The 20,913-nt window shown below is 38.3% G+C and overlaps 1 long non-coding RNA gene across 2 annotated transcripts in view; it reads left to right on the top strand.

The window, feature by feature from the left end:
- Nucleotides 1-15,310: 15,310 nt before the first annotated feature.
- The window catches only part of LOC143848902 (uncharacterized), a 6,722-nt gene continuing 1,119 nt past the window's right edge, over nucleotides 15,311-20,913 (top strand). The window contains exon 1 of one of the 2 annotated variants that reach the window (XR_013235503.1): nucleotides 15,311-15,454. This is a non-coding gene — a long non-coding RNA (uncharacterized LOC143848902). Of the gene's footprint in view, nucleotides 15,455-20,448; nucleotides 20,619-20,913 lie in introns of those variants that run through there. The other variant, XR_013235504.1, reaches the window with a different exon arrangement.

Here is a 20,913-nt window from a genome sequence, read left to right on the forward strand (position 1 = left end):
TTAAAGAGCTGTCAAAAGGTTATTACATTTCCCAAAAATCTCTCAGAAGCAAATTAAATAAGAAAAGACAGCTAGGTTTTTTGAAAATATCAAAATATGGTTGTGCTAATATGGTTTAACCTTTTTATTAAAAGATACTAGTGGGACGATGCAGAAACCCACTAAAATTTTTCTTGCGCAATGAATTGATCAAACAAATAGTCAGTTTTGTGAATGAATGCCGTCAACATGCACTTGCATTGTTTTAGTCTATGTCTTATTGGCACTAGAATATTTAATTTCTGTCTCCACTATCTCCATCGTACACGTGACGGAGACTCGCACTCAAATTTATGGCCTCAACGAATGAATGAAATGTTAAGAGTTGAAAGAAATAATCAACTGCCCAAAAGTTGCACATATCCGTGAGTTAATTTCATCAATGAGTGTAATACTGACACCATAGTTGGTGCTGAAATCCACTTTGAGGGTTGATGCCTGCTAGAGCTTCAATCTGTGATCTTCCTGTGCTCAAAAACGCGTCTTAGGTGATGCAAAATGCATGGCGTTGAACAAGTCTTATTTTTTTTTTTTTCGTCATTTTATTTGTGGTATTCTTTTAGGGCATCAAATATTATTCTTTTGACCATATTTGTTATCTTTAGAAACGTTTTTCAATTACCTATCTAGCAAGCCCAAGATCATACGATTTGGATGTGATTTGAGCAAGTTATGAGCATTTTTAGGATATGGTAATTGTCTATGACGGGATTACTATTTTAGAATTATCTTAGTCCTATTTCTTGCTTTTATTTCTGTTACTTTAGATAGAAGATGGAGAATAATTATTAGGCAAGTATTTAGGGTTGCTATTTTTGGGTTTTGGCTCTCTATATAATGTACTTGTGGAGAAAGAAACAGATTGAATAAAGTTTATTTTTGGGACATCACTTGTGAAGAGAGCATTGGCTCTTTCATGTGGGTGAAGGAGCCTCGCTCCTTTCACGTGTTATATTGAAGTTTTCTCTAAACCGTGGCATGAGTTTTCAAAACCCCACGAGATTATTTTAGCCATTTCTTGTGTTGACCTTCATCTTGGTGTTGTTGCTTCACGTCCCTGCATCAGATGGTATCAGAGCACAACTTCCTGGCTATTTCTTCGAGAAATCAACAAGAAGAATGCTTCCTGGTTATTTTCAAGTGAATTCAACAAGAAGCGTGCTTCCTGTATATTTTCTTATGGAATCAACACCCACTATAAAAATCTGATACTATTTTTCTCCTACGACCTTTTCTCTCTAAAACTAATAATTACCGAGACCGTGTATGTATCTCTATTCAGAACTGGTGAAGGTTCGTGGAGATTTCCTGAAGGAAAAAAAGAAAAAGGAATGATGAGTGGCAAGAGGGTTGTGAGCCGCCCCAAAACACCATCAAGTTCCCACTCCATGTGTGAAAGAGAGTTGTAATATGAAACAAAATGATTATTTTAATAAAATTGATTGTGTTGGAAGTTGAGAGGGAAAGAAAAATAAATAAAAAAAGAGGAGTTGGTTGGAGAGGAAAGGATTTTAAATTGGAAAAAATGAGAGGATTTGAAAGTATTTCGTTCTAAGATATGATGAAGAGAAAAAAGATATAATAAAGGGCAGAATGGTGTGTTGACGGGAGGAGAATAGAATAAAATTTAAAAAAAAAATTAAAGGAAAGAATTTCTTTTGGGAAATGAAATCAGCACAACCATATTTTGATGTTTTATCCAAGGTTTTAAATTTCAACCGAAATCCAAAATTTTGGGTTTCGGTGGAGAACGAAACCGAAATCGTGGTAAATCGAAATTTCGGTCTGAAATTTCAGGAAAATCCCAAAAAATATGGAATTTTGACTTTGTTTAATACTAGTAAAATATGCATGTGCACCGCACGTGCCACTAAGGTATTTTACAATTTGTTTATTTCAATATTTTATTAATGAATTAGTATAATTTTTTAAAATTATTGTTCACATATTGTTCAATATTACTACGTAATTATTGTTAATTTCAGAAGAAATTTAATATTAGAATAATCAAAGAAATGGCAACATGATCAATTAGTAGAAGAAACAGGAAAAAAACTTCTTTCAAAGAACAAATAAACTTCTTTGATTTATTGGATGAAGAAATAAATGTTGCAGGGTGGCATGGATCGAGGGGCTCCCTTCAATTCAGCATTCTTCTTGAAAGAAATGGGATATTTTGTTGCAAAGAGGAGAGAGTGTTTGAAAGGCAGAGAGATAAGACCGTAAATGTATCAAATACTTATCACAAACCTAAGCAAATCTGCATCAAGTTTCGAATCTATAAAAAATCAAATCATAATGATAGTTCCAGTAGAACCTAATTCTATCATTTCAGCAACCTATCAACATGTAATTCTCCAATTGCCAGCTTGCACCACCGACCAAGATCTCGCTATATAGCGGTTTCTAAGAACCAAAAAACAAAAAGCATGATAAAAATCTCCAAACCCTATTTCAAAACATCAACAGAACACGCACAACTCTCCTCGAAGCTTTTGATCCATCAGAGAGACTGGGCTCTTAATTAGTAGCAATTTTACCTACTAAGATTGATAAAAAATAAAAATTAAATCAAGTTAGAATGGATACTATATAGTCTATAAGGATTTTCTTTTGAAAACCATAGGCACCTGATCAGGATTTCTGACTGAGAAATAAAAAAATATACAGAAATAAGAATTCCTACAAATAACATGGCAAATGGTAGGGACATTGCAGCAGTGAAATGGCGAAAGTACCTTAGGCAAATCCGACTTAGTGGAAACTTTTGAAGGCAAGGGCCTCGTGCAATGCACGGGCCGACAAAGAATTGTACAGACCACATCATAGGTTGATCCAAACCGTCCATGTGATGGAACACAACATAAATAGGTTGTGCCCGTAAAATCATTTCCATAGGTTGATCCTAGCCCTCCAATCTATAGAGGTTTCCATAATTGTTGTTCCTCTTAAGATGCCCGGAATTTGTCAATATTTTTACAGGTGTCCTGCATTTGTAATATCAAACTTTCCATAATTTGACCCTCACATAGTGAATAAGGAAAAGTAGTTTTTTCGTCATCGTTAGGGGTGTAACTCGGGTCGGGTTGAGGCCAACCCGAGGAACCCATTTTTCCAACCCAACCCGACCCAACCCGATATCCAACCTGGCTGGGTTCAACCCGACCCAACCCGATTTCCAATTCGGGCTGGGTTGGGTCGGGTTGACCCGATTTGATATGGTACCAATTGTTGACCACCTCAACTCAAGCCGGGTTGTTTTGGATTTTGGGAACCAATAGGGAGTCACCAATAATAAGTTTTTAACTCACAATCGGTTCTCAAAATCCAAAACAAACAGGGACTAACAATTAACAAAGGTAAATGTTATCCGCACTACTATATTTTGATGATCACAGTCCTCACTTGATTAAAGTACGGTATGGCCCGCACCATACCCAAATTCAGGTTTCGGGTCGGGTCGGGTCGGGTTGCCCGACACCCCAACCCGATTTCCAATTCGGGTTGATTTTTCCCAACCCAACCCGATTTGCAAAAAATCTTAACCCCACCCAACCCAAATTCAGGTTGAACCCGACCCGCGTGGGAACATCGAAGAACATCGATGGTTTCAAATTATATATAGTGCTAATGTCCTCACTGCCATATTTTATAATGGCACTACTCATCGTATTTTGATGATCATACTCCTCACTTTATTAAAATGTACGGTATGGCCCGTACCATAGGATGATCCAAACCGTCCATTAGATGGGCCACTACCTAAATAGGTTGTGCCCGTAAAATAATTTTCATAGGTTGATCCTAACCCTCCGATCGATAGAGGTTTCCATAATTGTTGTTCCTCGTCAGGTGCTCGGCATCCGTCAATATTTTGTAACTTGTCCCGAATGCGTCATATAACGTAGTTTTTTCATCATTGTCATATGTCTATACCTCTTTTTCGTAGTTTTTTTCCGTAATTGTCATAGACAGGTAGCAATGTCGGTACTTTTCGTATGCAATTGACGATTGTACCCTCAAATCATTTCTCATTCAGAGAAACTTCTAGCATCAAAATGACGTAAATGCCCCAGCTAATAGGATACAATAGGAAGTTTTTCTAAAAGAAGGGCATGGAATTATCATATGTAAATTATTTTTTGGGAACAATCAATTTATATTGTGGCCCATTAAATGGACGGTTTGGATCATCCTATGATACAGGGTGTACGATTCTTTTGAAAAATACTTGATTGTACAGACTTACACCATAGGTTGTATGCCAAAAATCATTTCCATAGGATGATCCCAACACAGTTACGGGGTTTCCAAAATATGTCATTTATCTATAGATTGTAGGGATGCGATCATCATTTGGGAATGATCAAATGGATGGTTTGGATCAACCTATGGTGTAGGCCGTAAAATATTCACTCCATTTTTTTATAGGTAAGTTGGGTTTTGTGGGGACCCCTACCGGCTTATTAAAAAATAGTTCACTACATGGGCATACACCATATATATTGTAACAAGAATTTTGTGACAAAGCGTGCAAACCAAAAACATATTTCTTACACTCCCTATTAAAAAAAAAACGTACTGTATAACTTACACCATAGGATGATCCAAACCGTCCAATTGATGGGCCACATCATAAATAGGATGTTCCCAAAAAACACATTTCCATGTGATGATCCTAGCCCTGCAGTCTATAGAGGAACGGCATATTTAGGAAACATTTATTGATTGGAGGGTTGTAATCATCCTATGGAAATGAATTTTGGCACACTACCTACTTACATTGCGGCCCATCAAATGGACGGTTTGGATCATCCTAAGAAGCCATACAGTACATTTTGAAAAACAATACTCACTGTAAGGACTTACACTTTATATAAAAACTCTAATAATCACATCATTTCCCTTTCAATCATGGGGAAACGGGTCAAAGTGACGCGGAAAATTTTACGGGTCATTGGGCTTGGACTCACGGGCCGGGTCGGCCCGCGGGTCAACCGGATTTTTGACGTATGTTTTTAAGTTCTTTTTTTTTTGTATAGGGATTTGCTAGCCACCTTCGCCGAGTGTACTTGTCTGCTTGTCGCCCATCCTTTGCTGCGAAGATTGGTAGAATTACGATTTGTGCAAAGGTGGCTAGCAATACATAATAGCAATAAATAATCATGCTTGAACTAAGTTTTAAATGAAAAATTACGGGAAAATGGAAGCAAAGCAGAAAAATTACGAAAAAAATACCGAACGAAGGTACTAAAATATGGCAATTACGGCCAAAACTACAAATAAAATTTTAAAATTATGACAATTATGGAAAAAAGGCATAAAAGGAGACAGCTGGCATCTTTTTTTAACTCATGTGCAAGGGCATATGAGAAGCGGAAATGACGAAAAAGAAGTAGTGAAAAAGGACTTACGTGGGAGTTTAACGGAAATTAAGGCGGGACGCATAAGGCAATAGTAGGAAAGAAGCAGACGATTTTTCAAGGATTTTTCCTTTTAGTAGTAAAGGATTCTCCTGAAATTTCGGGCGAGATTACCAAAATTTCAGTCGAAATTTTAGGACAAGATAAAATATTTCTTTTTTTTTAATTCGTTGTTTCAAATGAAATTTCGGCCAAAATTTTGGTTTCGGTGAGGACTGAAACGCATTCCAAAACCGAAATTTAAAACTTTGGTTTTATCAAACCATCTCGAGTTTTTAGTCTTATGTCAAAAGGTTATTACATTTCCCAAAAATATCTCAGAAGCAAATTAAAGAAGAAAAGACAGCTGGGTTTTTTGCAAATATCAAAATATGGTTGTGCTAATATGGTTTTACCTTTTTACTAAAAGATACTAGTGGGACGATGCAGAAACCCACTAAAATTTTTCTTGTGCAATGAATTGATCAAACAAATAGTCAGTTTTGTGAATGAATGCCGTCAACATGCACTTGCATTGTTTTAGTCTACGTCTTATTGGCACTAGAATATATAATTTCTGTCTCCACTATCTCCATCGTACACGTGACCGAGACTCGCACTCAAATTTATGGCCTCAACGAATGACTAAAATGTTATGAGTTGAAAGAAATAATCAACTGCCCAAAAGTTGCACATATCCGTGGGTTAATTTCATCAATGAGTGTAATACTGACACCATAGTTGGTGCTGAAATCCGCTTTGAGGGTTGATGCCTGCTAGAGCTTCAATCTGTGATCTTCCTGTGCTCAAAAACGCGTCTTAGGTGATGCAAAATGCATGGCGTTGAACAAGTCTTTTATTTTTTATTTTCTAGTTTCATCATTTTATATGTGCTATTTTTTTAGGGCATCAAATCTTATTCTTTTCGCCATATTTGTAACTTTAGCAAGTTTTTCAATTACCTATCTAAGAAGCCCAAGATCACACGATTTGGATGTGATTTGATCAAGTTATGAGCATTTTAAGGATATGGTAAGTGTCTATGACGAGATTACTATTTTAGGATTATCTTAGTCATATTTCTTGCTTTTATTTCTGTTACTTTAGATAAAAGATGGAGAATAATTGTTAGGCAAGTATTTAGGGTTGCTATTCTTGGTTTTTGGCTCTCTATATAATGTACTTCAGGAAAGAAAGAAACAGAGTGAATAAAGTTTATTTTTGGGACATCACTTGTGAAAAGAGCATTGGCTCCTTCACGTGGGTGAAGGAGCGAATCCTCTCACGTGTTATATTGAAGTTTTCTCTAAACCGTGGAATGGGTTTTCAAACCTCTACGAGATTATTTTAGTCATTTCTTGTGTTGACCTTCATCTTGGTGTTGCTGCTTCACAGTCCCTACATCAGATGGTATCAGAGCACAACTTCCTGGCTATTTCTTTGAGAAATCAACAAGAAGAATGCTTCCTGGTTATTTTCAAGTGAATTCAACAAGAAGCGTGCTTCCTGTATATTTTCTTATGAAATCAACAAGAAGTCACTGCACCAAACTTCAGAGAACGAGTGACTCCAACAACAAGTGGATATTTTCACATAGTTAGCACTACTCGAAGCCCACATCCATGACGAAGATATCCATGGATCTGAGAGTGCCTTCGAGAGCCCTTTCATGGCTAAGCGTCATGTAGGGGATTACAAAATGATGAAAAAAATGAATGAAGAATAGAAGATTGATGCAGCACCGGATAATTAGATTTGGAGGATAATGGCCCAAAACCAATTAAGCTTTTGGAGTAATTGGTAAGTTAACATGGTATCAGAGCCAAAGGTCTCGAGTTCAAACCTTCCAGATAGCAAAAAACCACATATGCCACGTGTTTGCAAAGAGGGCCACACATGCAGGAGAGTGTTAAAGTATAAAAGATAAATAACTCCTTTCTCCAATAGCTTAAGCTTTTGTAGAAGTTAGTAAGTTAGCACTAATTAAGAGGGATTCTTAGTAGGAAACAAATTCCCAAAGGTTCTCCATACAAAGGGACATGGGGTGAAAGAATTTTGGACTCAACACATTGTGATCTTGCTTAAAAAAATCATGCAACCTCTCTCCCCATCAGTTCTTTCTCTCCCTTTCTACATTTAGCAAGTTCTTGCCTAGTTCTAGATCTAGTTTCTCATTGATTCTAGTACTAGTTCTCCTTGACCTTAGTTTGTGTTTATGAAACCCGAGTAGCCTCTAAGATATCAAGATGAGTTTCGAACCCGAGGATGCCTTCTTCAACCTCCTCCATCTACATAAGCTTTGAAAGCCACTACTTCATTAGTGGGGGGATTAACCCCCCCTCCCAATTAGGAAAAATCAAGTGGTTAGGGAAAATCCAACCCTTAAACCACTTGGATTTTCCATGGAAATTTTGGGAAAATCCCAAATAATTAGGGGTTCGGGATGATATTTTTTACTCATTAATCCTCTGATAATGAGAGTTTAGGGATTCTGATATTTCCATTTTGGTTAGCCTTTGTTGGGAATTTGAAGGGTTTTCCCAGTTCCATGAATTTTCCATTGAAATGGGAAAAATCCCCTAAACTTCCACCCTATTTATCTCTCATCTAAAGGGCTATTTTTCACTATTGTGTCTCAGCATCAAAGGCCTGAGAATGGGTTTTATCTCTCACGGACTCCAACCCATGGGATTAGGGGGAGAAATCCCTCAAATTCCACGGATTTTCCATGGAAAAAGAGAAAAATCCCATTGTCACCCCTACCATGCATATCCCCTTTATGATTTAAATCTTTTAGATGCCTGAGATACTCAAAGAAACATTTGAATGTGTGTGAATCTTGGGTTGGATGGGTGTAGGCCCCCCTTTAAACATACTTTCCCCGATTGGTCGTTTACTTGATATCTTTGTCGATCGGGTCCCAATCGGCGATCCGATTGGGGAAAACTTGTCTTTTCTTCATAGATGATTGTATGTGTTAAATATCTGATGATGGTGGGTTTTTTTATGTTTCTATTTTACACATTTCATATGAATTTTCTAAAAAAATTTAAAACCAACTTAGAGATCGGGAATTCGCCAGGCAAGTGGGGTGCCTAACACCTTCCCCACACGTAACCAGGCACGGACCCACCCTTTGGGGAGGTAGATTTCCCTTATATAGTCATTTATAGAGTCCTAGGCCCTTATCCTAGGTTGTGACTCTACTCATTCCCCATCGAACCCAGAGCCGTGTGGGGAAGAGCAATACGATTCAGTTTCTCGGTCCTAAAATTTTGTCGTATTGTGGCCATTGATCGGTTGAGAACAGTGACGGCATTCCGAGGCCACGTGGAGGCAGTGGCTGCATCCTGGATCGTGTCCCACAACTACATGAGTGGATATATGTTACGAACCTGATCCAGATCGTAACAGATTTGATCTTCTTAGAGGGAAGATCAGCCTCTCCACCCCCTTCGAGGGAAGGGTCGTTCCTCCTTTCCTTTGCAAAAACACAATTTGGGGATAAATTTCTTCATTCCTCAAGAAAGGCTACGTACAAGTTATTTGTAGAAAATACATAATCTCGATAATCCTTATCTTTAAGACTCCTACACATCACAAACAATTACAAATCAAATCCTACCAACTAATAAATCTAAACTAATTTATTCCAGCCCAAGTGGGACCCATAGAGGCATGTAACAATATATATAGGAATCCAAATCTGGAGAGTCACTAATGTTATGATCTTATACATCCTAGTGTAGACACCCCCATTTTGCTTCGTTCCAGCCAACAAAGGAATTCATATTTATCATGTTGGGTGAGTTTCATGCTTCTCCTCGTTTTACAGTACGTTCCTTTTTGTTGGGCTGTCAAGCTAACTTGTTAAAACCCACCATCCTAGTTTTACACTACTTCATCTTATCCCTCCCCATCGCTAATGTCTGGTCTTTTTACACACCTTCTTCTTCCTGATTCCTGCTTAAAAAAATGGTGATCTCTGATCTTTTTGGTAAAATTATTGGTTTCATTTCCAAAAGGTGTTCATGGTGGTGGGAGATCTCCAGCTCAAGAGACGAATTCACAAAGGCAATTCTCACAGTTTCTATTGCGGTTCTAATAATCGCCTGCTATACATTTTTAATCAGGAAATGGAAAAAGGAAAGTGTAGAATTGCCGCCGGGGCCACGAGGTTTGCCTTTGGTTGGGAACCTTCTGTCTCTCGACTTGGAGCTCCATCGGTACTTTGCCAAATTAGCTCGAACCTATGGTCCAATCATGAGCCATTTAATTGGGCTGTCAAGCTAACTTGTTAAAACCATTTGAGCAAGGTGAGTCCCACACATATTCTGCAAATGGGGTGATCTGAACCCTCCAATTGCCTCTCTCTCTCTCTCTCTCTCTCTCTCTCAACCGAACCTACTCCTTTGCGGTTAATCTCTAACCATCATGCCCTTATCTCCAACCACTCTTATCTAATCTCTATTTCTATTTTCCACTTACCCCTCATCCATTTGGATCTCATGAAGATGGCCACCTCACCTCATCCCTTTAAATGTGTGCTATGAAGCTAAATCACACGGTTTTGCAAATCTCCTTATTTCTTTGTACCAATCCATTAGACACTTGGCACACTTCTAGCAAACCCAAATTAAGAAGGAGACTTGAGAATTCCTCTTTTTCTCTTATCTTTACCTCCTTTCAATCAATGGGAAGAAGCCAATAAATCTCTATCCAATAGATAAAGGTCATGTGGTTGTAGATAATGATAAGAACAGAATGTAGAAACAGAACAGTAGAATTTGTTGGGCAAGGCACTTCCAGGAAGCTATCTTTAAGATAGTAATTTCCAACGTATAGATGCAGATGGACTCAGAAATTCTATCTCCATGATACAATGCCCAGCACCGAGAATTTTAACAGGACTGCACTTCCTGTATTCTCACGAACCAGAACCCACTCAGAAAATACGTTTAAAAACTAGTATGAAAGTTAGAAAAGAAAAGACTTTAGAAATTCTGGAAGAAGAAGTTTTTCACAAACTCGGATCGAGTCCCTTTTAAAAACTTCGAATAGGTGCAAATACACCCTTCTGAAGAGACTCAGAATCGGTGTAAAGACACCCTCTCATGAAGAGATTAGCACCCTTCTAAAGAAGGGGCGTGACTCTTCAAATATAGCTGTTTAACAAAAACTGTTTCGGCTATTAAAAAGTTTTTTGATTAAATGACAGTTATAGCCGTTAGGCCTTAACCGTCTCTATGTCAGCTTTAGATCACCCAAATATGTGGGACCCATGTGTTGGGATGATCCTATGAAGCTAATTTCTTGTGGACACCGTCTCTATGTCAGGGCCTATCAAATGAATGCTTTAGATCACCCAAATATGTGGGACTCATGTGTTTTTGGGTGGCAGACTTGAGAATGATCTCTAGTCGGCCGGACTAGAAACACTTCTCTCATATATATATATATATATATAAGAGGAAAATGATTGTGAGCTTGAAGCTCATATAGCTTATATGAGCTTGAGGGCCCAAACACATGGGTCCCACATTTTTGTGGTGATCCAAACCATTCATTTGCAAGGCCCCATCATAGATAGGGTATGTACTAAAAATCAGCTCCATTGGATCATCCTAACCCCTACAAAAGCGGAGGGCAAAAATGGGCAGATTTGTGGCAAACGGTGTCTGTCCATTTTGCCCTCCACTTTTGGATGGGTTAGGATGATCCTATGGAGCTGATTTTTTGTACACACTCTATCTATGTAAGGGCCTTTCAAATGAATGCTTTGGATCCTCCAAACAATATGGGCCCACATGTGTTTGGACCCTCAAGCTCATATATGCTATATGAGCTTCAAGCTCACAATCATTTTCCTCTGTATATATATATATATACACTTGAAGTTCTTTTATGGTGCTCTCTCAAAGAGAAAGAGCTCCAAAGAACTTGAATGAGATGAGAGAAACCATCTCTTATTTATAGATGAAGGAGGGAGGGGTTTGAAACCCAAATCTCCATTTGGGATTCACCAAATTTCAAATACTTCCCACCAAAGCATTTGAAAAGATTCCAAATGAAAAAGATTGAGGGAACTTTGCACAACTTTTATGACTTTGATTTTTCCCTTCAAATTAATGAAGGGAACTTGCACAAGTCTCAAAAACTTTGCTTTTTCCCTTCAAAATATATTATTGTAATATAATATAATTAATAACACCAATTACATTATTAGTAATATAATAATTTATAATATATAACACATGTGGCATTGATGGTTGGCAAGCTCTATCACATCCTAGAGAATAAAAATAAGACAAAACAATAGGGGAAGATGTCAGTGCTTTAATTTCTTCATTAGTTCTTGTTTCTATGCAATGTTCTCCATTACCTCCATGTTTTCAAAGCAGTGCTTATGCCGTGATATCGGCAGTGTTTTAGAAATAAAATGAAAAATGATATCAGTAACATGGTGTCATTAGCCTTGTTGAAGTCGATAAAAGCCAGTAGCACTTGAAAATGAACTAGGAAGAAAAATAAAGGTTGAAAATCTAATAAAGGTAGTTTTGGTTTCCATCAGGGAAAAATAAAAGATGAAACAGTAGCTTTTGATTGATTTGGAATAGCAGCTTTGGTGTTGATCATGTAGTGTAAAAATGGCATAGTGATTGAAGCAAACAAAGAAAAGATACATAACGGTAGCTATGGTTCGGTCAGAGTAATCAAAATTTTAAAAAAAATCAAAATATGCATAACAGTAGGAATAAAAAAAAAGGAGAAAGACAAGGGCCCGACCCGAACTCTAACCCCAAACCGCGACCCGATTCAACCCAAGTCGAACCCGGCCCCAATTCCCAATCATTAAACTTAGGATACCCAATCCTAGAACCCAAACCTCAGATATCTTACCATAGGATACCTTGTCCTAGGACACCTAATCCTTGAATCTCATTTTCAACCTCATCCACGGATAGCTATTCCCAGCATTTGTCCAATCCCCAATCCTTAAACAGTACCTCAAACCTTAGCCTTAGCTTTAACTCATTAGGTCTCCCTGGCATTAGTTCTAGGATCATGTAGAACCTGCAGACTAGGCATATAGAAATTAGCTTTCACTATCATCCAGTACCCAGAACATCCAATCAATCTTCAATTCTCAGGCTCAGTCAACTACATAGGACCCATGCTATGCATTAGGCATCTTAGCTAGGCATTTAGGACTGAAACTCCTGGCCCGCATGAGTATAAATAAATAAGTTTTCAAATATAAAGACCGGTTTTTAACCGGGTGAGAATGGTGCCTAACACCTTCCGTTCTCGTAACCAGGCAACTAACCCAAATCTTATTGGAACGCGGACTTAGTTCGCAGGGTCATTCATGGGTCCTAGGCCTTAACCTAGGTGGTGACTCTAGTCAACCCTTCTCGTGGAATTCGGATCCCTTATCCTTAGTTCACGGAAAAGCGAGGAAAATCGTATACAAGACACATGGATCGAGCAAACACTAACGCCAACAAGCTGCAATGCCAAAAAATAAAACAACACACCTCATGGGTGCACGCCGGATCTCCAGACGGGGCTCCACACCTACGTCTCTGTGTTCTGTCAGCTGGATTAGGTTCTTCATGTAGCATTCAAACCGAATGATTATGAAATTACATTAATGCTTCCACATATTAGGGATAACGAAGGAGTCATCTATATTTTTCACATAGGGATCTTTAGAATTACCACTGCTTACCTTTTAATTTGCCTCTGAACATTAAATGAAATGTGAATAACCCGTCCTCTTCGGTTTGAAACAAGGGTTGCTTACGGTTCAGTCTGTGCTTCAAACAAGTTTGTCTTCTCCACGTTACTATATCTCTAGAATCAATAATTTTATATGAAAAACTATTGAATGTACTCAATCGCTTGTTGCTCCTACTCTTCAGTTTTCTGTCGAGGTCTACCCTATATAGGCACTCAAATTGGATTTGTGATTGATTTCTAGGTTTCATCATAAACCTAATTGTTTACTTCCAATTACGTAAATAAATAGTTCAAACCGCACTCAAATGTATGGCATTTCCCATTGATATAGGAACCGCACCAGAACCAATTGTACCTCCAATTATAACCCCTCTCGGATGTAAAATATATCTCTTATCACTGTCCCCATAGTGTATTAGACAAATGTATGCATTTCAATTAGGGTCATATTCTATGGTTACGATGACGGAGTTGACAGAGTTGACACCGCCCCTTTCAGATGTCATACGCACGGTGGATTGGCTATATGAACCCTACCATTTTAGGAGTAGTACACTGGATATATGGATCCCATCAGTGGGAAAGAATGGTGGCCCTATCAACAGGTATGTGATATGTGAGGAACTAGTTCCCACAGGTGGGCAGTCAGTGATAGCAATAACTCGCTTTTTGGACTAAGCCGAAAACCTTGAAGTTGCATTGTTCTTCGTTTGATTATGCTCATTGATTAAACTTGATATATGATCTTCTTGCATCGATATCTATGTTCTGATATTGTTTGGATCTTGCTACCCTTGTGCTTGGACATATGTTGCGATGCATGTCCTTTGACTATGATATCCACCCTATGTGAAACTTTGTACCCTCATTTACCATGTTGTTTCACCCCTTCTTGATCTTGGCATGCATAGACCCACACTTAAGTAACATGCTATTGTGCATTGGGCTTTGGCTGACTGTAGTTTGTAACATTTTTCAGATTTTGATCCTTGTGGTGCGAACGAGGAGACGGAGGCATAGGTTTGGGACTCTTTGTTAGTTTCATTTTTGGGACTCTTTGTTAGTTTCATTTGAATCTTAAGATAGTGGGTACTGTTTGAATCATTGTATAAGACTATATTTTAATGTCTTTTTGGGTAGTGGGAGTTTGTGGATGGATTGAGCTATGTAAAACCTTATTATCTCTTTAGAATTTGTTTGTTATGGATGGTTCTGATATTGTTTATGCAAGCCTTGTATACCTGTGGAGTTCTCTTTGTAGTTATATGGCACTGATGTCCTAGGCTGTGTATATGGTGTCGGGGCGTGACACTGACATTTATAACCAAGAGAAGAAAACTCAAATCATATGATATATATGTAAAACGGAATCCTGGATGACGTCGGTGTGCCATGTGGCGCCCCTCCTCAAAAATTGTAAAACTCTCTCTCTATAAGGTGATATATTTGGATTATAGAAAAAAATCTCACCATATCTCACGTTTTTAGCAAAATTGTTTATATTACTCAATATCCGAAGTATATTAGCAAAATTGTTTCTATTTATTGGAGAAAAAATCTCCTCTATCTCCCATGATTTTAGCAAAATTGTTTCTCTCTCTCTCAATATCCTACGTATATTGGCAAAATTTTGGCGAATTATTTATTTTTTGCCCCGTGCGTTGCACGGGTTGTTCACTAGTTTAATAATAAAGGCAAAGATTTTCCATACGAATAGGTTGGCGCATAACGCGTGCCAGTTTCACATTTGTCAAAAATCCACACATCCACTACAAGTCATGACTCTCAAATTTAATAATAAAAGCAGAGATTTTCCATACGAATAAGTTGGTGCAAAACGCGTGCCTGTTTCACGTTTGTCGAAAATCCACGCGTGCCTTTTTTTTAATTCCACGAACGGCAGCCAAAGTCAAGCCAGTGTTGGGTCCAATACTACTCTCTCTTTCTCAAAAACTCCTTTTTTTAAAAAAAAATTCCACAAACGGCAGCCAAAGTCAAGCCAGTGTTGGGTCCAATACTACTCTCTCTCTCTCTCTCTCTCTCTCATATAAGATAGTGGGTTGTTGCTCTCTCTCTCGATCTCATATAAGATAGTTGGTTCTCTCTCTCTCTTATATATAAGATAGTGGATTATTGCCCTAGTCATCCTTCTCTTCCTCTCGAGAAAATGGCAACAAAGGGCCTTCTTTTCTTGGGTTTTCTCTTGTCTGCTTTTCTGTTCTCAGTGATGGCAGTTAAGGAAGTTGCCGAGAATTCTAAAGAAAAAACAGGTACAGTTTGGGAAGTGTTTTCTATCATTGCCTTCCTTTCTAGTTATTCCTTCTTTGTTTTCCTTTCACATCAAATGCTTAATTAGGCTACCTACGTTCCTTATTCTCTGTAAATCCATGCATAATATGTGGTGCAAGCGCAGAGAGAGAGAGAGAGAGAGAGAGAGAGAGATTTTTTAGGGCTGCAACTCGGGTCGGTCGGGTCGGGTTTTGAAGAACCCAACCCTACCCCAGAAATCTCTCTCTCTCTCTCTCTCTCTCTCTCTCTCTCTCTCTCTCTCTCTCTCTCTCTCTCTCTCTCTCTCTCTCTTATATATATATATGTAAGATAATGGGTTATTGCCCTAGCCATCCTTGTCTTCCTCTTTAGAAAATGGCTACAAAGGGCCTTCTTTTCTTGGGTTTTCTCTTGTCTGCTTTTCTGTTCTCAGTGATGGCAGTTAGGGAACTAGCTGAGAATTCTAAAGAAAAAACAAGTACAGTTTGAGAAGTTTTTTCTATCATTGCCTTCCTTTCTAGTTATTACTTCTTTGTTTTCCTTTCACATCAACTGCTTAATTAGGCTACGTAAGTTCCCTATTCTCTGTAAATCCATGCATAATATGTCGTGCAGGCGCAGAGAGAGAGAGGGTCGTCGGATTTTTTTCACAGTGAGCTGTCCCAAGTACAAATAAGGGCCACTTCTTAGGATGATCCGAACCATTTATTTGTTGGGCCAGAACAGAAAAAAAGCAACACATAATCCATCTCCACCGGAACAAAACTTCGCTCCTCAACGTTGAGTAGGTGAACAAAACTTGGTTGCAAAACGTTTTGCAGGAACTTCCTCCAGTTCCTGCAAAAACCTGTATAGTTGAACGTTAGGGCTGCAACTCGAGCCGGGTTTTACCCGACCCGAAAATAGCCTGGGTTGGGTTCAGGTTTCATGGGTTTCGGGTCGAGCTGGGTTGAGCATTCAAAAGTCCGCATGAATCTCGGGTCGAGCCGGGTTTGAAGGGGCCCGACCCGACCCGACCCGAGTTACATAAGTTATAGTATGTACATTTTTTTTCTATTGTTAGTTAAAAGTTAAAAGTGAAAACCCACGCACGCACTGTTATTGCGTGGGAGTGTAATTTCTGCTTCTATGAGTTGAGTTGATTCAAGTGTTTGATTCAGCATTGTTTGATTGTAATTACAACATTGTTTGATTACAGCATTGTTTGATTCAAGTGTAATGTGAGTGTAATTACATCTTGTTTGATTCAAGTGTAATGTGAGTGTAATTTTTGCTTCTATGAGTTGAGTTGCCTTGCCTTGCCAAACAAGAATTTTCCTTAAAAAATTGCGTCAACGTGAAAAAACCCGAACCGACCCGAGATTTATCATGGGTACGGCCGGGTTTGGGAACCGTGGATTTTCTGAAAAAAAACCCGACCCGACCCGAGATATTTCTCGGGTAGGGTTGGGTTCTCCAAAACCCGACCCACCCGACCCGAGTTGCAGCCCTATTGAACGTGATAGGGGTACTTCCTACAGTTCTTATGTGGCTTTTTCTCCTTTTCTTCTTTGAACTTGGGAAGATATGAATTCATTGAATCTGAAACATCGGTTCCAGAGGGACCATAAGCTCTACCTCCACCATTGCGATTTTGGTTGTTGGAGCTTTTCTCCTGGCCGCGAGTACGTTTAACCGTCATCTCGCCAAACCAAGCCGCCTGGCCACACATACGTGTAACCGTCATCTCGTCAAATTGAGCATTCATAGCAGAAAACATCTCCTGCATCTTCTTAATCATTCTCTCTTGTCCCACAGAATGCACCTTAGTTTCCAACCGTCAGATCCTTGGATCATCCATGCCTTGCTCTGATACCAAATGTTACGAACCCGAATCCGATTCGTAATGGAATTGTTCTTTTTAGAGGGAAGATCAGCCTCTTGATCCAGTTTGAGGGAAGGATGAATCCTACTTTGTGCACAAAGACACTTGTAACAAGTTTCTTCATTCCCTTCATTAAATCTACTGCAATTATTTATAATAACTCCTATGAAATAGCAACAACTTGTTGCTATCCTATCTACAGTGGCATGCCAAAGAAATTGGTAACCTCCTAACAAATAGCAATAACTAACACCTAACAAAATAGGTAACTCCTTCCCTAATAATTTACTAGCACTTATCCTACTTTAACCACCACACTCAACTCTATCTAAACCCAATAACTCACCTCCATACCCAATCTCTTAAAAATCTCAACAAAGTAGATATGTAACAGCATGTTGAATATTGAAACAGCTCTGAAAAGCGAATTAAAAAAGTGTAGAACACTGTGAATAGTTTATAGAAGCAATTATGCGGCCCCTCTTTTTCAAGAAAGAACTGCCTCCTCCTATGAATTCAACGAATAAGACCAATTCAGCTCTTAGGTCAATGTTTGGTGTTGACAATATTGCCACATCATTAATCATAGTGGGCCATGTCGATTAGATTAATGTTTGACTATCCTAAAAAACAGTTTGGCAAGTTAGATTTTTTGTTTATAATGATCTCTTTCTCCCAACTTTAATTTCATTTATGGTCTCTCTCTTTCTCTCATAAGATATAGGGTTATTGCCTAGTCATCATTATCTTCCTCTTTAGAAAATGGCGACAAAGGGCCTTCTTGGATTGGGTTTTCTCTTGTGTGCTTTTCTGTTCTCCTCAGTGACGGCAACTAGAGAACTAGCTGAGAATTCTGTTAGGGAAAAAACAGGTACAGTTTGAGAAGTATTTGTTATCTGTCTTCCTTACTCGTTATTTGTTGCTTTTTTCCCTTTCACACCAGAAGCTGATTAGGCCACATTCCTTAATCTTTGTAAATACATGCATAATTTGTCATTTCGGTGCACAGAGGGAGGAAGGGACTTGGAGTTGTGTTGAATTGTCCGAGTTTAGGATCATTGATTTGGCAAGGTGCCACAAGGATGTGCATAGCCTACAATTTATCAATGATCGGATGATCTTAACAGTCCGTTTAGAGGACCCCAAAGTGGTTTTTGTTAAGTTGGGTTAAAGAGAGTAATGGATATCAGACTATTTACTTTGCAATGCAAAAAATTGTGCTTGTTTCATAATTTTTGTATATGTATATCACTCTTAACATAATTTGAAATCATTCTCTTGCAGAGCTTTAAAACGAACATTGCTAAAAGTTTTATATATGGGATTTGCCATTGACCATCACAGAAGGTATTTTGCGGACGGGCTGTTGTATAAGAGAGCATCTACCTCAGATGAATTAAATGAATGAGACAAAATCTGTTCAAAAGTGAGCCTATGTAGCTGCTCTCTAAAGCAACAGTGGCCTGCGAAATACCTTTTGGGATGGTCCCTAGCAAATCCCTTCTTATATATTTATGAAATTATTGAGATTTTTTAATTGTGTTATTAGTGCAATATTTAAAGGCTAATTATATTGGCACCATGTTTTAATAATTGTGCAAACTCATCTTGTCCTTTCTTTTTTAATTTGCTTCTGAGAGCTTTTTGGGAACTGTAATAACCTTTAACAGATGTTTAAATAATAAAAAGACGTCAAGTCCCTTGTGGCCTTGTGGGCAGTACCTGCCCTTGATATTTGATCCAACAGCAGCCTCTTAAAAATTAGGCTGTTGTTGGATTTGTCGTACTGGACTTCACGGTCGGACACCATATAATTTCTCATAAAAGGCAAGGTGAGTTAGTGCAATTATCAAAATGATGTAGTGCCAATTTCAGCAGCCTATTTAAATAGTGGTCGTCCATATGAACCTAACATATAAAGCTTCTTATTTCAGTTCTCATTCGACATGGAAGTCGGGTGTTAAGAGGAGTAGTTCAGCAGGCTGGCTGTAATGGCAACAACAACCAGCATAGTTTAACCAAATAGCAATAACTAACACCTAACAAAATAGGTAACTCCTTCCCCAATAATTACTAGCACGTATCCTACTTTAACCATCACACTCAACTTGATGCAGAACGCATGGTGTTGGTCAAATCTTTTATTTTTTATTTCTTATTTTCGTCATTTTATTTGTGGTAATTTTTTGGGACGTCAAAACTTGTCTATTTAGCTTGATTTTAGTGTTTTTAGAAAGGTTTTTCGATTACTTATCTAAAGAACCCAAGATTACGCTATTTGGACTTAATTTGGCTAAGTTATAGGCAGTTTTAGGATATGGTAAGTTTTAGTCATGTTTCTACTTTTTATTTATGTTGCTTTAGTTAGAAGATTGAGAATAATGGTTAGGCAAGTATTTAGGGTTGTTATTCTTGAGTTTTGACTCTCTATATTATGTAATGGCATGAAGAAAGAAAGGGAGAATTAAATAAAGTTTATTTTTGGGATCTCATTTGTGAAGAGAGCATTGGCTCTTTCACATGGGTGAAGGAGCTTCGATCCTTTCACGTGTTATATTGGAGTTTTTCTCCAAACCGTGGCATGGGTTTTCAAATCCCAACGAGATTATTTTAGTTGCTGCTTGTGTTGGTCTTGTATTGCCGCTCTACGCTCCCTGTGTCACAACTCTATCTAAACCCAATAACTTACCTCCATACCCAATCCCTAATCCCTTAAAAATCTCAACAAAGTAGATATGTAACAGCATGTTGAATATTAAAACAGCTCTAAAAAGAACGAATAAGACCAATTCAGCTCCTAGGTTAATGTTTTGTGTTGACAATTTTGCCACATCAATAATCCTAGTGGGCCATGTCTTCCCCCGTAGTATAATTTTGTAATTTTTGTTGTCTCTTTTTTTCATCTTTCCCGTTTCTTCTTTCTTGTTTTTGTTCTCTGGTTTGCCCCTTCTCGGGTGCTCCCTTTTCATTTGATACAAATTGCAATTTTAAAAAAAAATGTTTGACTATCCTAAAAACAGTTTGGCGAGCTAGACTTTTTGTTTATATTGATCTCTTACTCCCAACTTTAATTTCATTTATGGTCCTCTCTCTCTCTCTCTCTCTCTCTCTCTCTCTCTCTCTCTCTCTCTCTCTCTCTCTCTCTTAAGATAGAGGGTTATTGCCTAGTCATCCTTCTCTTCCTCCTGAGAAAACGGCGACAAAGGGCCTTCTTGTATTGGGTTTTCTCTTGTGTGCTTTTCTGTTCTCCTCAGTGACGGCAACTAGAGAACTAGCTGAGAATTCTGTTAGGGAAAAAACAGGTACAGTTTGAGAAGTACTTGTTATCTGTCTTCCTTACTCGTTATTTGTTGCTTTTTTCCCTTTCACACCAGAAGCTGGTTAGGCCACATTCCTTAATCTTTGTAAATACATGCATAATTTATCATTCCGTTGCACAGAGGGAGGGAGGGACTTGGAGTTGTGTTGAATTGTCCGAGTTTAGGCTCATTGATTTGGCAAGGTGCCACAAGGATGTGCATAGCCTACAATTTATCAATGATCGGATGATCTCAACCGTCCGTTTAGAGGACCCCAAAGTGGTTTTTGTTAAGTTGG

This window comes from Tasmannia lanceolata, unplaced genomic scaffold, assembly GCF_043159265.1.
Source record: "Tasmannia lanceolata isolate RefF3 unplaced genomic scaffold, GAP_Taslan_0.1 ptg000016l, whole genome shotgun sequence".
In the NCBI taxonomy this organism is placed as follows: domain Eukaryota; kingdom Viridiplantae; phylum Streptophyta; class Magnoliopsida; order Canellales; family Winteraceae; genus Tasmannia; species Tasmannia lanceolata.